Below are 17,960 nucleotides of genomic sequence, written 5' to 3'. Positions count from 1 at the left end.
TTTTTTTAAAAAGAAGAGTAGGAATCATATGAGATCCTTAGTTTATGAGACACACACTACTGTAGGATTGTGTTCCTAGAACAGTCCCATGCAGATTTTTTTTTTAAAAAGTAGGAATCATATCATATACTCCCTCCGTCCACGAAAGAGTCAATTTCTAGAGTTGTCCTAAGTCAAACTTTTTAAACTTTGACCAAATTTCTAGAAAAAAATGCTAAGATTTATAGTATCAAATTAGTATTATTAGATTCATCATAGAATATATTTTCATATAATGTGTATTTTATATTATAGATGTTGTTACTCTTTTCTATAAAGTTAGTCAAACTTTAAAAAGTTTGACTGACACAGATCCTAGAAATTGATTCTTTCAGGGACGGAGGGAGTAATATCCTTAGTTTTTGGACACATGCTGTTGTAGTACTCACAACAGTTTCATGCAGAATTTTTTTAACAAAAGTAGGAATACGATATTTATCGGATTCTAAATACGTGCTTACGTATTATACTCCCTCCATCTTATATTTCTCTCAATCCATGTATATCAAAGTAAATTATAGTGGATTTACACTAGGGTCTACTCCAATTCGGCCTTGTTTACTTCCAAATTTTTTTGCAAAATAGGAATAGTAGCACTTTCGTTTGTATTTGACAAATATTATCCAATTATAGACTAACTAGGCTTAAAAGATTCGTCTCGTCAATTTCAACCAAACTGTGCAATTAGTTTTTATTTTCATCTATATTTAATACTTCATGCATACGTCTAAAGATTCGATGTGACGGGGAATCTGAAAAATTTTGCAAAATTTTTCGGGAACTAAACAAGGCCTTCATTTCAATACTTGTGTTTTGACGTATAGTACTACATGTGTAGTATCCAAACAAGGTTTTAACGTGTGTCGTCCTGGATTGAAACGTTGTTACAGTAGACACAGGATTAAAGGCGTTACAGTATCACGGCCTACGACTCATCTTTCGGAGATAAATGCACTGGACGAAAGATTCGACTGACCGGCACTGCACGGGGGCCTAGGCCCGGCGCCCGAGGCACGCCCATGAGCTGTCGACCTTATCCCTCTAGTACGGATACTCAGGCCCCACTGGTCAGAGAAATGTCGACACGCCAGGACTGGGTATAGCACTTGGCAGCACAGCTGCAGCCTCGGGTGTGCACGTGCCGCTGCGGCCACGGATTGGATAGGAACAAATGTGAAAAGACGGTGGGGAGGAAAAGGCGGAGAGAGAGAGATGCCGGATGCATAGGAAAAGCAGTAATGGGAGGCAGGCAGGCAGGCACTAACCTCCAGAAGCGGTGGGCCGGCTCGGGAATGGCAGATGCGTGACCGCTGCTTTGGGAGCGGCGACGGGACGTCCCGCGAGATCGCCGGGAGGGTGGTGGGTGGCGTCTGGGCTCGTCCGTGGCGTGGCCTGGCGCGCGGGGCAACGGCGGCTAACGGAGAGCTTCCCAGGCCGTTATTGTACGTATGATGATATTACAACGTCTTAGATTAAAACCTTGTTTACTTCTAAAATATTTTGTAAAATATGAATAGTACCATTTTCGTTAGTATTTGATAAATATTATCCAATCATAGATTAGCTAGGCTTAAAAAATTCATCTCGTAAATTACAGGTAAACTATATAATTAGTTATTTATTTTATCTATATTTAGTGCTTCATGCATGTGCTACAAGATTCGATGTGATGGGAAAATATGAAAAATTTTATAAAATATTCTGGGAACTAAACAAGACCCAATAAGAAGAAGCAAGCCACAATCTTAAACATAGACTGAGATACTAGAGCAAACAATATAAATGTTTTCATCTTTTATTAGAAATCTCTAAAGCAATCATCTCCAATCTCTTGCTTATCGACGAGAGGATGTCCTTAGCTTGCTCATCACGCTACAGCGGGCCCAGAAGCGGAGCCAAAACGCTTACATAAAAATAACTTGCATAATACTTGCTCCATATCATGAAGGTAGACGTTTTAGGCCTTGGTGCTGATTTCACGTTAGCTGACGTTCTGAGTGCTAGAGATAAAAACCGGACTTGTTTGCCTCCGACTCTTCAGCTTCGACGCAGCATTAATACATGCATGCACTCATCAGTTCTTGCCCAGCATTCAAAGCTAAGCACGCGGAGCCTCCTTCTTTAGGCCTTGTTTAGTTCAAAAAAATTTGTAAAATTTTTAAGATTCTTCGTCACATCGAATCTTTAGACGCATGCATGGAGTATTAAATATAGACGAAAATAAAAACTAATTGTACAGTTTAGTCGGATTTGACGAGACGAATCTTTTAAGCCTAGTTAGCCCATGATTGGATAATATTTACCACAAACAAACAAAAGTGCTACAATGTCGATTTCCTAAAATTTTTTGGAACTAAACAAGGCCTTAATCCCTCCATGCGATTGTGCTAGTTCATCTCCATCTTCCTCTGCTGTTCTTGGTGGTCCATTGATGGCTCCCTCGCCTGTGATCGCGCTCGCTGCTCGCTGCTCATCGCGCGCTCGCCGCTCGCTTGCCTACACGCTTGTCGCAGCAGGACATCGTGCTCGCTGCACGCTTTCCTACACGCTCGTCGCAGCAGGACGTCGGAGTCCGTTCTGGGCATGGAAGAGGAGGTACCAGACTCCGTTGACATGGTGCCGGATTCCGTCGAGCCTGACTCCATCGACATAGTGCCTGACTCCGTCGAGCCTGACTCCGCCGAAATTCTAAATTGAAAATGGCGAGCGCCGGCGGCAAAGCAAAGAGCAGCAGTGCTAGCGCGCGAAAGTGAAAGCAGCATCGCGTGGAGCAAAAACCAGCAGCAACAGCGCCTGTGAACGGCCGAGTGCACGAGCTACCGTGCCATGCATAAAATAATGCAGCCCAAGGGGTTCGAACCAGGGACACCAGCCTCGGGCTACGCAATGCAAGCCAACTGAGCTATGATAGTTTGTTATTTAGATAGCACGCACACTGCTATATAATAAGGGTAAGGATGAAAAGTTAACCTCTAATTAATCACTCCTTAATTACCATATTTATGTCCTAAACGTCCACCTTCATGATATGGAGGGACTAGAGTTACTTTTGATTCTGTTATATATGACATCACTCCAGCATCGTCATCGTCAGATAGCTCAGCACATGGCAGCCAGCCCACCCAGATCAAGCCTTTAAGCCTCTTAAGCTGATTACAAAGCCATGTACCAAACATGTGCCTTATAAATCTCGGTTGAGTTAAATTAGGCCGTGTTTAGATACAGCCAAACAACTAAAACTTTTAGAGAAATGAGCACTTTTTAGAAAAATGGATCTAAACAAGGGGTCTGTAAAACTTGGGCTGTAAAGATTTGAAATTTGGAACCTTGGAACCCCAAAACTGTGTAAACTTGCTTAGATCTCGTGTCTTATGTGTTGCAGACCAAAAAATTTAGAAAGCATCTAAACACCTATTTGGAATATAAAGTTTACAGCCAAAAGTTTTAGTATGTAAAGATTTGGGATCTAAACAGGCCCTTAGTAGCACAGAAAATAATCCTCCAAATTATTTTGGCAAAGGGACAATCGATGAATAAGTGTTGGATTGTCTTATTCATATTACAGCAGATACACTTCTGGCTCCCTTTTCAGTTTTTCTAGTGAGGTTGTCTTTGGTTAAGACAACTCCTCTTTGTAGGAACCAAAGAAAGATTTTGATCTTTAGATATTTTCTAGAGTTTTCTATGAAAAAAAGATGGTTGTGTATCAATGAGATGGAGATACAACGAGCGGATAGAAAACAACCCACATTTGATTAAGCTTCATCTAAAATAATCTGATCCATCTACCAATTCAACATTAGAAATATTTGCTACTAGATTTAGGTATTCTAAAAGTTTATTGTCCACCAGAGCCCTACGAAAAGAGATGTTTAGGGGACTAGTGGCCATCACCTTCGAAATAGTTGCATGACGGTCTCGCATTATATTATAGAAAAAAGTATATTTAACCTTTAGAGGCTTGTCTCCCACCCATGTATCATCCTAGAACCTCGTCTTGGTCTCATCTTTAATATCGAAGGAACCTTTAACCAACACCTCATCTTTGATGCGCATGAGGCCTCTCTAAAAATGCGTATCATTGAGTTTAGCTGTCACTTGAGTAAGGGTTTTCGATCGTAGGGACTGTCACATGCTCTCAGAGTTAAGTAGATTTACCAACCATTTTGCCAATAAGCATTTATTCTACAGTTGTAAATCTAGGATACCTAGACCCCCTTTGTCCTTTGGACGACATAAGATGTCCCATCTGACAAGTCTATATTTATGTTTGTCTGCATCCTTGCCAGAAGAATCTTGATCTGAAATGATCAAGGTTTTTGAGAACTCCTTTAGGAATCTCGAAGGACATCATGAATATGGGTAGACTGCTTAAGACAGAGTTAAGCAGGACTAATCTTCCCTCATAAGACAAGTATTTTGCTTTCCAGCAAGAGAGTTTCTGTTGAAATCGTTCTTCAACCTTTCTCCATTCAGAATTCAGGAGTTATCTATGGTGCATTGGGATCCCTAGATATCTGAAGGGATATACACTCAAATAGACTAGTATAGTAAGGCTCCATCTCTTTAGCTGCCCCATACCAGAAAATTTTACTTTTGTGGAAATTGATTTTAAGCCAGATAATTGTTCAAAAGCACAAAGCAAAAGTTTCAAGTTCTTTGTTTGTTCTGGGTCGTGGTCTATAAAGATAATGGTGTCATCTGCATATTGTAGGATTGATAGATTATCATCAATAAGGTGGAGGATGACTCCTCTTATTTGACCATCAGCTTTTGCTCTATTAATAAGAAGAGCTAGCATATCAGCAACGATGTTAAATAAGACGGGTGACCTAGGATCTCCCTGCCTGAGTCCGCGTTTGGTTTGGAAGTCGGGGCTAATATCGTCATTGACTTTGATCCCCACACTTCCCCCAATGACCATACCCTCAACCTACCTACACCACTTGGGGGAGAAGCCTTTCATATGTAGGGTTTGCTGTAAGAAAGACCACTTCACTTTTTTATCATATGCCTTTTCGAATTCTATTTTGAAAATGACCCCATCTCTTTTCTTGGTGTGTAACTCATGAATAGTTTCATGCAATATTACTACTCCTTCCACGATATTCCTGCCTCGCATGGAGGCAGTCTACGTTGGGCTCACCACTGTTTTGGCTACCATATTCAACCTATTTGTGCCCACTTTGGTGAATATTTTGAAGCTCAAGTTGAGGACACAAATTGGTCTACATTGCTGAATTTTTGTAGCATTTTGAAATTTTGGAATTAAAGTAATGATTCCAAAATTCAAGTTGTAGAGATCGAGAGCCTCCCTATGGAGATCTGCAAAGAGGTGAATAAGGTCCTCTTTGATAATTCCCCAAAACACCTGATAGAATTCCGTAGGAAATCCATCCGGACCTGAGGCTTTATTATGCTCCATTTGGAAGACTGCATCCCTCACCTCAGATTCGGTGAACGGACTAATTAGGATATCATTTTCTTCCGGGGATATTTGTGGAATATCTAAGGTGTGATCTTCCACTAGTGTGATCTCAGAATGTTCAGGTGGCCCAAAGAGATTCTTATAATATTTTGTAATATGGCTTTTGAGACACTCTCCAACCATAGTACCTTGATCATTTTCAAGTTTGTAGATATGTTGTTTACGATGTTTCCCATTGGCCACTAGATGAAAGAACCGAGTGTTAGCATCACCCTCCAAGAGGGTTTTAACTTTGGCTCGCTCATACCATTTTAGGTTCTCTTCTCTCAGAAGATTAACTAACCGCTCTTTTAGATAGTGTTTTAGATTTATTTCTTGATCAGATAACTGAGTACACTCAGCTTTCTTATCAAGATTCTCTAAATGAGCTAGCAGAGTCTTTTTTTTCTTTTCTGTAAGACCCTGCAGTGTGTTTAACCTAGCATCTTAGATATTGTCTGAGCCTACGGATCTTGAACTACCAACGTTCAAGAGCAGTCGACCCCGAGCATGGAGATCGCCAAATGTTTACAACCATGTCATAAAATCCATCTCGTATCAACCAGCCCCTCTCAACTTTAAAAGGGCGGTTTTGATCTGGTGGGTCGAAGCTCTAGTGTTAAGCACAAGGGGAGTATGATCGAAAATGTTTCTAACTCTAGGTTCGACTATCGTCAACGAGAATTGATTTTCCGATTCAGTGCTAATGAGGATTCTATCTAACTTTTTGAAAGTTGGATTATCTCCTGGCTCCACCCAAGTATATTGGCGGCGTGACATCACAATCTCCTTAAGATCCAGAGATTCAATGACCACATTAAAAAGATTAGGCCATTTACAGTCAAAATCCCCTGAACTCTTGTCCTCTTTAGTTTGCATTATATTGAAATCCCCCTATCATATATGGAAGAGTTTCTTTAGAACAAGTATTGGCTAGTTATACTAGGAAGGCACTCTTGTTTTGGAGTTATGCTGGCCCATATACTGTGTATAGTATAAATTTGATGTCATTCAATTTACATCTAGGGTGAATTTTACATAAAAATCTCCCTCATCGATGGCTCCGATGTCAAAAACATTCAGGTCCACCCCTAGGAGAATGCCCCCTGATCTACCATGAGGTGCCATGGTGTGCCAAAGAAAGTCATGTCGTCTGCAAAGATTTTTGAGGACATGATCCGGAAAAGAATCCCGCCCAGTCTCGAAGAGAGCAATAAAATTAATTTGCTCTTCCTTAACTAATTCCACCAAAACCCTATGTTTAGCCAAGTCTGCAAGACCTCTGCTATTCAAGAAAACTCCCTTCATTTTATAATAATTTTAGAGGGGATCTTTGGCTTTTTGGGAAGTTTGCCATTACCAGTATTTTTGGTGTTACTGTATTTTCTCTTCCGATGGAGAGGAGAAAGATCTATGATTTGATCATTCTTTGTGTCTAGCATATTCTCATTTACATTCCCACAAGCGTGGTTGAGAACTGCCTCAAGTCAGTCTTCCCGCTCATCATCACTATCTATGCTAGAGTATTTAGGTTTAGGAATACTCTTCTTTTGATTAACACATAGAACTAACCTGTCTACCTCTAGATTTTTTATGACTACAACATCCGAGGAGCCTAGGTTGATGCCTACCCTACCAAGGTTTGAAATAACTTTTGAATCTGGGAAGCTAGTAAAAGAATTATATGGGAATTCGAGGTTCTTCTTCACCATCAACCGTTCGGCCTTGTGTAGGCTGTGGACGTCTGCCATCGCCGCGTTCCTGGTGCTTCGGCATAGCTCTTTGATGGGAGCTATAGCGTGCGTGGGTTTGATTATCCTAGGACCCGGTGGTGAAGCATCTCCAGTGGCTAGAGGCGAGGAGGTCCTGCTTGCGGTCTATGACTTGGCCATCACAACGTTCAGAGCCAGGGGCGTGGTGCATCGGGGATGTACCCCATGCCCGCATCCGGTGAAGCAGGAGCCACGATCATCGCCCCAGTGGCGGTAGTGGCCGGCGTGGTGTCCCCCGCCACATCGGGGGCGGCAGGCATAGCGTCCCGCATCATCAGCCTAGTGGGGGCAGCCGTGGACGCGGGGGTGTCCCCCATCGGTGGTGTGGAGGAGTAGGTGGTGACCGCTGTCAGTGAGGCAGTCGCCTCAATCGTCACCTCGGTGGAAGCTACGGGTGCCATGTCATCCCCTACCACCACAATGAGGGGACAGCAGGGGCAGCGAACATGGTGTCCCCTAGTGTCGGTGTGGCAGGGAGGGAAGCGGGCATTGGCGTGGAGGAAGGCGTAGAGATGGCCCCCCTTGACAAAGACAAGGTGGGCACCTCGACTGATGTGGCCCCGGCCAGCACGTTTGCTACAGTGAGGGCGACCGCTGGCCCAAGGGCGGTCCGACCGACCGTGAAGTCATGAGCAGGTGGCATAACACTGCCTTAACTAACCCCCTTGAAGGGGGTGTCCACGCCGTGGGTGTCCTGACCGGTGGGGGGCATGTGGTGCTGTTGAGCCCCGTGTACTAGTCTCGACCGCTAACGGTATTGGAGAAGTGGTCCCCTAAGGTAGCGTGGATGGAGAGGCAAAGGGTGATGTAGACCCCACCATCCCATGCTGGCCCTCAGGAGTCGAAGTGCTGAAGACCGATGATGCAAGTGGTGTTTCCAGCGCAGATAGAGAGGCAAAGGGCGATGTAGAGCCCCCTGATCTGGACTGGACCCTACGACGATGTCCTCCACTTTGTCTTGCCAGTTCTTAGGCCTTGTTTAGTTCACTCTGAAATCCAAAAAGTTTTCAAGATTCCCTGTCACATCGAATCTTGCGGCACACGTATGAAGCATTAAATATAGACGAAAACAAAAACTAATCACACAGTTTGACTGTAAATCGCGAGACAAATCTTTTGACTCTAGTTAGTCTATAATTAGACAATATTTACCACAAACAAACGAAAGTGTTATAGTAGCGAAATCCAAAATTTTTTCACATCTAAACAAGGCCTTAGACACCGTAAGCACAAAAATAGAAGAGGTTTTAAGATGATTAGAAGAAAAAAGAGCATTGTAATCTGCCAGCTATTCTTCTATCAGTGGAAATAGGTCTTCCTTGTAAGCCCATCATCTAACTCCAGCATGAGCTTCAAACTAATCTCATCCAGTAGTTGTTCACATGCTAGGTCCATTCCCGCATCCACTAAGGCAGCTAGCTTCTGAGAGGGCATGTTCTAGGGTGGTGCCAAGGAGCTAGCAGGAGCACTATTATTATCTTTGTCATTGGCAGAATTAGCATCCTCTGTATCTTCCATCTCCCTGTCACCCCCATCCATGCCATTATCTCCATCATCACCCAACAAATCATCATTCTCAGGGTCGAAAGCATCATTCTGAATCACTTCATCATGTTTAAAGTAGAGGCGGTAAATGCCACTAATGGCACAAACATCAGCCAGCTTAGGGATCTTGTTAATATCAAGAACTGCCACTAAAATACAAACCTCACCTGTTGCTCGGAGGTGGGCCATGTCGACCTTTTGTGTCGTCCTAATAATGGAGCCAACTGTCCACAGAGGAAGAAGCACCTGAGGTATTTTAGTGACTGTCACCCAAACTTGCTCCAATACTTTTATGGGTTGTACATCATCAATGAATTCCTCGAAAATAGTAGTGCCCTCCTTGTTTTTTGTGGTGATGGTGCGAATTGCAATCATATTCTCTAGCTCTTTCTTGCTCGAGAAAGGGACAACAAAGATTTTGCCCCTAGCTCTTGCACCTCCCACTCCCAACGAATTAGGATGATCATGGCTAGCTCTGACTACAATAGCTTAGTAGATACCTCACCCGCCTCCACAGTGATAAGAGCCATGACTGATGCTTGAGTTGGCATGACAATCCAATTGTGTCTTGTAACCTGAATCTAAAAGAAACCCATAACATCATTATTGACATTTACTACCGTCATTACTAAAAATGGAGATAAACCCTACTCCTAGTAACAACACCAGAAATGCACGGTATATAATTAACTTGTCAATTAGCAACTAGCCACTTTCTTAATTATTAATATTCCTAAACATGAAGTAGGTTGTCATCCCTAATTATATTGTTAGGAATTTATAGATTTATATGTATTACTATGACTAGGTAGAAATAAAATATATGAATATAATTGTAAACTAAATGGGTTGTGCAAGCGGACAGATAATTATACCGTTGTAGCATTTTACCTAGGGAAGTATCCAGGTTGTCGATTTATATTTATACGACTAGGAAGGCTAAAGGTTAAACTATATTTATTATATTGATAAGAATGAATAAATGATATTACCTAAGTCCTATAATCTACTCATAACATGCAGAGGTCACAAGATAAATAATGATAAATAATAGTGATAGCATAATCATCAAGTATCATAAATAAGGATAATCATCAGAGCATCTACTAGTCATAATCATAGTTAACCAACGGATAAACTAGGGAGTTGGATCTAAGGAAATGCTATAACTACACCAATAAATAACTCTAATTAGTGCAATTACATCTAGAAATCATCGTTAAGTCAACCCTATATCATAATTACATGTAAAGAGGCATCAACTAGTGAGGGTTTTAAGACGCAACCGTCACCTCCTTCACGACCGCGCCCATGCTAGCCCTACATACGGAGGGTGGACTACAGAGGAACCAACACAGCTGTCACCTACGCGGACTACCACATGGCCCGGCACATCAGGGGGCACTCGCAGACAAATAAGATATCTAGACACCACATCTACATACTGTCTATCATCTACCCAACGATCGATTAGGTAAACGCTATACGAGCAATTACATGAATTCAAGATCAAACCAACTATCCTAGACATATAATCAAAGTAGACAATGACTAATGTAATTAAGAACATATGAATCTATTAAGAATAAAGTCTCCTAATATACAATGAAATACTATAAAATAGAACTAGAACTATTACCGAACTCTTGTGCTCTAGACCAACGCCAGGGGCTTCAGATCCCGATGAAGAACTAGATCTCCTCTACTTCTAATCTAACTAACTAGAACTATGAACTAGAAGGCTCTTGATGAACTTGAAGGCGCTTGATGCTTGATGGCTTGAGGCCTTGATGAATAATGAGGTTGGTGTCTGTAGGGGGGTCTGCCCACGTATTTATAGTCCGGTGGGAGTCACGTGCGCCGTCGGATCAAACCGACTTAACCAAGGGCCGAGATGACTCCTCAAAGGCGGTGGAGGAAGCTTCTAGAAGGGGGGCACCAAACCCTAGAGTAGGGCACCGGCTGGCCCCACGTGGTGGCGGCTGGTCCTCCCCTCGCGTCGGGTGTCTTCCAGAGTATTCCTGAACCCTCTCGCGCTATTTCCCGTGGTGGATACGTTACCGTGTTTGATATGCATTAGAGTCCCTATTTTACAACTTTCCTAAAATTCACCCTAAAAAATACAGAATATACAACACTCATGAAATTGTTAGTTTAAACCCTATACTAGTATGTATTCATGTTCCCCTTTAGGTTTAAAGTTATAATAAAAGTTGACGTTATCAACCGTCAACAATCATCAGCATCGCCACAATATGCAACCGTAGGTTTTGGGCCCCAAAGCTTGGGGCACTAGTTTGTGTAATGCTCCTTAGTGCAGATGGTGCACTCCAACTTCATAGATTGATCGTTCCTTTTCTGTTTCTTCTTGCCTTGCTCCTGGTCCAGCACATTCCTGGAGAGTTCTTTGATTGTCGAGGAGTCGTTCTCGGAATGGCCCCAACCTCCACCATGAGGGCGGTGACCGCCCCCTAACCTTGGGCGGCCGTGGAGCCCACAACCACCCCTTTGGTAGTAGCAGCAGCGTCTAGTGCAGCATTGATAGGCGTAGGTTTGGGGACCCCGTGACCATGTCCCCATCCATCACCAACAGGTGGAGGTCCCCCATGGCCAGCATCAGCATCTGGGGGGTGGTCCACCGTGACCACTGTGGCCATGACCATGATCACAGACACAGCCCCCTGGGTGTCCAAAGTAGAGCCCTTGTCTCGACCTCGATGGCGATCGAAGGGTGCCCCACGACCACGCATGACACAACCTCGTGCTGGATTCACATCGTCGCCAGCCATCAAGGCATTGCGGTATGAGAGCTTGAGGATCTGTGGTGCTAGGGCATTGAGGAGAAACAGCGTTTGGTTGACGGTGTGGTTCGGCGATGCAGGGGGTGCTCGAGGCGGCGGCGTAGATGCAGTGTCGAAGAAAAGCCTCGGGTTGAATAGGTGATGCCTAGGGTGTCGGATCGACTCAGGTATGACGTCAAAGACTACTTGGCTCGCATTAGGTCGAATGCCTTTGATCGGTTGGCTTACATCAGCCAGAACCGATTAGGCCGGGTGCGTACTAGGACGAGTCGGTGACGGACTTGGCATCGAACGCCGATTCAAACCATCGGGTGCCGAAGAAAGTGGATCAGATGGATCGGAGCCGTGAGAATTACGACCACGCCTCCCTCAAACACCGGACCATAGAGCCAGTAGGACAAAAGCTCTGAGGGTCACCGCCGGTGTGATATGACGCAGCGGCAAAGGACCCCTCCATAGCCTCTTCCATGGAGCCTGAGAAGCCCTAGGAGGTGGCACCATGTCCGCTCGAATCCTTGCGGTGGCCACCGGTGGAGTCCTAGGTGCCAACAGCATGGTGTCTGTGGCCACCGTGGAGGTCACAGTAGCCACATGCTAGGGAAACGTGTGGGCGGTGTCCATGGAGAGCTGTTCAGCATCTCTGAGATCCCAAAACTTGCTGGAACCTGCATGATGGTTCGATAGGCCGATCATGGCCTCCGGCTTGGAGTAGGACATCAACTGATTGACATAGTCGTGATCGAGGCCCTTTGGATCCTTTGTTGTGATCCGTTGCAGCACCTGCTGAGTCAAAGACACGATTGACACCGGTGACATCCCCTATTAGGGGGTGACACCGCCATCATTTGTTCCAAACACGCTGTTCCTAATCTGGGGGCGGCCTTCTATGGCATGCAAGGGCGACGAGCAACCGACGTCGTCGGAGGCCGGGGCGGCGCCGGCGACGGCTAGATCGCTTGAAGACACGGTCTATAAGATATCAGTGGTCAACTCTGATTGGTATTTGTTGGTGTGAAAAGTAATTGGCTGAAAATACTATTCACTGATTTATTATAAGAAAAAACACTGCTGAATGATACAAAAAGTACGGCTTATAAGACAAGCCCTTAGGGATCCGCGTGCTTCTTTGTCGTCCTGTGGTGTCTAGTGTTGCTATGAAAGCAAGGGTTCATAGGTTTTTTAGGCCATAGAACTTTAAGGGTGTCTTTGGTAGTTTACAAATAGCTAGCTAGTGATAAGTTGTTTTTAGAAGATTGTGCTAGACTATTTATTTGACAGTCACTATCTATTTTTCTCTCTCTAATAACCAATATAATTCTTTAGACTAGCTATTTGGGAACCATTGTAGACGCCCTAATAGTTGTGCCACATACTCGTTCTATATGATTTACTCAAAAAAAATCTACTCGTACATGAGAGCAACTCCAACAGTAGTATACCTCAAATCAAGGTCTTTATTTTTTATTTGGATGCTCACACCTATTTTTATTAGCCTAAATTTATGCTTCCACTTTTTTTGCGATTCAATTTATGCTTCCACTCTTGTGGTAGCACGTAAATGAAAGCCCCCAAATTCTTTCGGGTAGACACTGATGAAAGGGACTCGATCGTCATCCTCATGCTCTGTCAGTTGAGTTATAGTCATAGGGCTTGTGGTAGGGTCAAGAATGTCGAGGTAGAGCTCCACTCATTAGGGAGAAGCGCCGGGAGGAGTAGCCACGGCTCACGTCAGGTCTCAGGCCCACATCAGGAGAAGTTGCATCGAGCGAGGAGGATCTCGTGCCAGAAGGACGGGAGGAGGAGCCTCGAAGTGAGAGTAGCCTAATGAGGAGCCATTCTTGGCACCGTTGGAGCCACGCCTCTAGGTGGTTACGCCCACGTGAGTCTTGTCGAAGTGGAGGGAGGAGCCACTGCATTCGCAGGAGGGGAGAGGGGCGAGGCCCAGCTATGGAGGGAGGCCACCAATGGAGGTCGAAGGTGGAAGATGGGAGCACGCCGATGGAAATCAACACCGAATGGAGGTGGGCAAGGCCGTGTCTGTATGGGCACAGAGAGCAAACGCCACAACGTGTAGGATAGGGGTCGGGTGTTGGACCTACATGAATAGGGTTTGTAGGGAGAAATTAGGTGCCCAGCCAAATATAGAGCCTGTAGTAAGGACCTTGATAGAGTGATGTTTTAGTCTAGGCATCCATATTTAGCTATGAGGAATTAAGTAGAGGTCCTCTTAAGTTGCTTTGAGTCGATTCAAAACTTGACTTGTGTTGGTACAAACTAAATGCACATCACTAAATTAGTAACAACACAAATAAATGTTATGGTATATATTAACTTGTCACTAATACAATAGTCATCTTTTATTAACCTGTACCTTTTACCATTAAACTAGGTTGTCATCTCTAGCAACTAAGTTAGAAGTAATATTGGTATTAATCTATCATTTTATGTAACTAGGTAGAAATATAAAGATGAATATTTGCATATGAATGAATAAGAATGATTCTGCAAGCAGACATATAATTATACTATTGTAGTATTTTATCTAGAGTATTACTAGGTTATCAATTTATAATTTTACTACTAGGCAAATATAACTATGCATGAATATATAGTATTGATAACTGAAGTTTATGTATGAGGGATTTAATCAATATCATACACTCTACACATAACAGGGGTAACACTACTACAAAAGATCTATTAGGTGACCTTTTATTTTAGCCCTCGGAGGTGGGTGGGCTGGTGTCCTGCTTCAGTTAATCCAGGCCAAGTTGCTGTTCCAGTAACCGCCTCGGTTAATAGGTTAACCGAGGCAGTTACTATAACATAACCACCATGATTAATCTCTAGTTAACCGTGGCAGTTGGCTTAAAGCAACTACCACGGTTAATTAATTAACCGAGGCGGTTGTCCCAAGCAACCACCACCATTAATCATTATTAAATGTGGAAGTTACGTTACGCCGACTGCCTTAGTTAAGTTTTAAATGTGGCATTTGCTATAACAGCAACCACCATGGTTAATTGGATATTAATCGAGGCAGTTGTGTTAAGATGCCTGCCTCGGTTAAGTCTGTACCTATATATGGAGCAGCCAACCCCTTTTTTCCCGTGGCTCCTCCATATTTTAGGATTTTGAGTTCAAAACCCTAAAATTAGTCATTTTAGAGGAGGGAAGGTTTTGCCCTTTGATTTGGTGAAGGGGCACCACAAGAGATGGATTTCTTACTCCTAACTCTCATCTTCTCTCTTTTGCATGATTTAGGTGGTTTTGAGCTAGATCTAGATCCAAATGAAGGAGAGGGAAAACTGGATCTAGAGCTACTCGGATGTTTTTTGTTATTCTTTCTGCTCTTTTCGTATGACTTCATTTATTATTTTCACTCGGTGTGTGCAAGGTCGTTGTGATCATCAGGGATAGGGAATAAGATATCGAGGGTCAGCAATGATTTGGCTTTTCTAGGCCATGTGAGAAAGTTTGTTGCCGCTACGAAAAAGCACCATGTGTGTGTGGGTCAGGAGCACATCATTTGTCTGTGCAATAGCTTCAAGAACATCCTTCTCTAGAAAGATAACATGGTGCAATCTCACTTGATACAACATGGCTTCATAAAGGATTACACTGTTTGGAAGTATCACAGCAAAGAAGCAGATCCGAGTATGACCAGTGTATCCGGTGGAGGTAACTCATCGATGGTGAATGATAGAGGACAACAACCCTAATCATCAACAATAGTGGTGGGTGGCCATAGTGCGAATCATGATTACATCAACCTCCATGATCTGATCAAAGACATGGCAGCTCACAATGATTGTGGTGGGTGAAACCCCAAGTTTGGTTTTGGTAATTAATGACACCAAGTTGCTAATGCCTTGTGTTTAATTGATTTGAGTTAGGCATAACAACACATGTGATGAAGGTGCATGGTGGCATGGAAAGGTGGCCACATGATCACAAAGGGATGAAGCATGAAGTGAAGATCATGGTGATAGACGAGGAGCAAAGTTATCAAGGCAAAGGTATAAACACAGGGCTTTACATTTGCCGGTCTAAGATGAGTAGAGAAGTGATTGACTAGGTTTAGGATAGATAGCTGACTATCAAGAGGGGAAATCATGGTCATCTCTCGAATCAAGTGCTACTAGGTCTATTTCTTGAGCATATGCATTAGGATCTAGTAAAGTGCTAACTTAACTCCTTTGGTGAAAATGTTTCTGAAAAGCTAACACACATGCACTTTGGTGGTGGGCACTTGTTGGTGTTAGCACATTTCCAAAGGAGGTGGTTTTCCTAGGGTTGAGAGGGGTGTGGGTTCCTCTCTTAGTGGGATTTGGCGCTTTTTTGATAAAATTAAGTGAATATTTTCTATAGCGCCGGTGGGAAATTTGGAGAAGTCGCGGGAGTGTGTTTTGCTAAGAAAACACTCACCGGACGCTGGCCTAGAAGCACCGGACGTTGTGCCTGTGCGTCCGGTGTACAGGCTGCCTGGCTCAGCTAGGGTTAGGACCGGACGCCAGGCACTGGACGCAGGTTGGAGCGTCTGGTGTTCTGAGTCCGGTGTCCATGCGGTTTTGCAAACCTCTCTAGGTATGAGTCCGGTGGGCATCGGACGGTCCGGTGCTTAGCGTCCGGTGACCTCGAGGTTTTGCATACCTCCCTGAGTTTTAGTCCGTTGAGGACCGGACGCGTCCGGTGTGGACCTGCAGAGCGTCCGGTGTTCCGTAGGTGACCGTTAGAAATTGACACGCGAGATCCAAGAAGGACACGTGGTCAACCCCTGAGCACCGGACGCTGGGGGTCGAGCGTCCGGTGATCACTTGGTAGCGTTCGGTGCCCCCAATTTCAGCCTAGTGAAAGTGGCCAACGACTAGTTTCTTTGAGGGGGCTTATAAATAGAAGGAGGCCGGCTTTGGGAGGCTCACTCTTGCACATTTTGAATACTTGAGGCATACTTTGAGCTAGGGAACACTCCCTCCACTCATCTCCTTGCTTGATTGCTAATCCTAGTGAGATTGAGTGAGATTCAAGTGCATTGCTTTGAGAGTTGCATTTAGTGGCACTTGATTCTTGAGTTTGCTGCGGATTTCTTGTTACTCTTGGGTGTTTCCCGATGCCCTAGACGGCTTGGAGCAGTGGTGGTGTTGAGCTCGTGATTGGAGATTGTTTCGAGCCTCACCAAGTGATTGTGAGGGGTTCTTGAGCCTTCCCCGCGGGAGATCGCAATTGGCTACTCTAGTGGATTGCTCGTGGCTTGGAGGATCCCCATCTTGTGAGTGGATGTGCGGCACCCGCTGAGGGTTTGGCTTTGGATTGCCAATTAGCTTGTGATCCATCAAGTGGGTGTACCGCCACAACGAGGACTAGCTTGCCGGGAAGCAAGTGAACCTCGGTAAAAAATCTTTTGTCATCTCTTACCGTGGATTCTCTTGTAATTATGATTGATTGATTGGCTATATTTCTACTCTACAACGTTGGTATAAAAATCACTCCCCTCTCCTTTACTTGTGCATACCTTGCTAGTTGTGCTTTCTTGTTGTAACTAGTGTTTAGCTTTCTTGCTAGACTTGTGTAGGTGGCTTGCATAGCTTAGTTGTGCTAGTGCTAGAATAGCTTCGCTTTTTGTTTTACTAATCAACTTGTCTAGTTGAGGTTTGTAGAAAATTTAATAGGCTATTCATCCCCCTCTAGCCATTTGGACCTTTCAGTGGGGATGATGAGGAGGGTGACGTAGTCTTGGGACCCGAAGATGTGGAGATTTTTGAAAATATTGCTAACCGTATGGACCAAGATGACATTTTGTTTGGAAATCTGAAGTGGTTAGAGAATTTCAAAGAGATGAAGCAAGTGACAATTGATCCCCTATATGATGGTTGTCCAAAGCATTTGACGATGTTGCGTTTTAACCTTTAGATATTGATGTTAAAGGCTCGTCATGGGTGGTCCGACACAAGCTTCAATGAGCTATTAGAGAGGCTTGCTGACTCATAGTCATACCTAAAGGGTAACAAGGTACCCGCTAATACCTACCAAGAAAATAAGATGATCCGGCCAGTAGCAATGAAGCTTAAAAAGTTCCATGCATGCCCTAACCACTGTATCCTATATCTGGGTAAGCATGAGAACTTTTAGAGCTATCCGCACTATAGCACGAGCTAGTACAAGAGGAATGTCGGTTGTCGTGCAGACGTGGATGATGAGGGACCAACAAAGAGAGGAAAGAAGAAGGCAAAGATCCAGACACCCAAGAAGCAGATCCTGTATTCTGAGGTTGGTGAAGAAGAGGGTTACATGTAGAGGAAAAGCCCTACACTATCATTGTGATACATGCCCATGATT

Source organism: Sorghum bicolor, chromosome 9 (assembly GCF_000003195.3).
Source record: "Sorghum bicolor cultivar BTx623 chromosome 9, Sorghum_bicolor_NCBIv3, whole genome shotgun sequence".
Classification (NCBI taxonomy): Eukaryota; Viridiplantae; Streptophyta; class Magnoliopsida; order Poales; family Poaceae; genus Sorghum; species Sorghum bicolor.
This window is presented reverse-complemented; position numbering follows the sequence as displayed.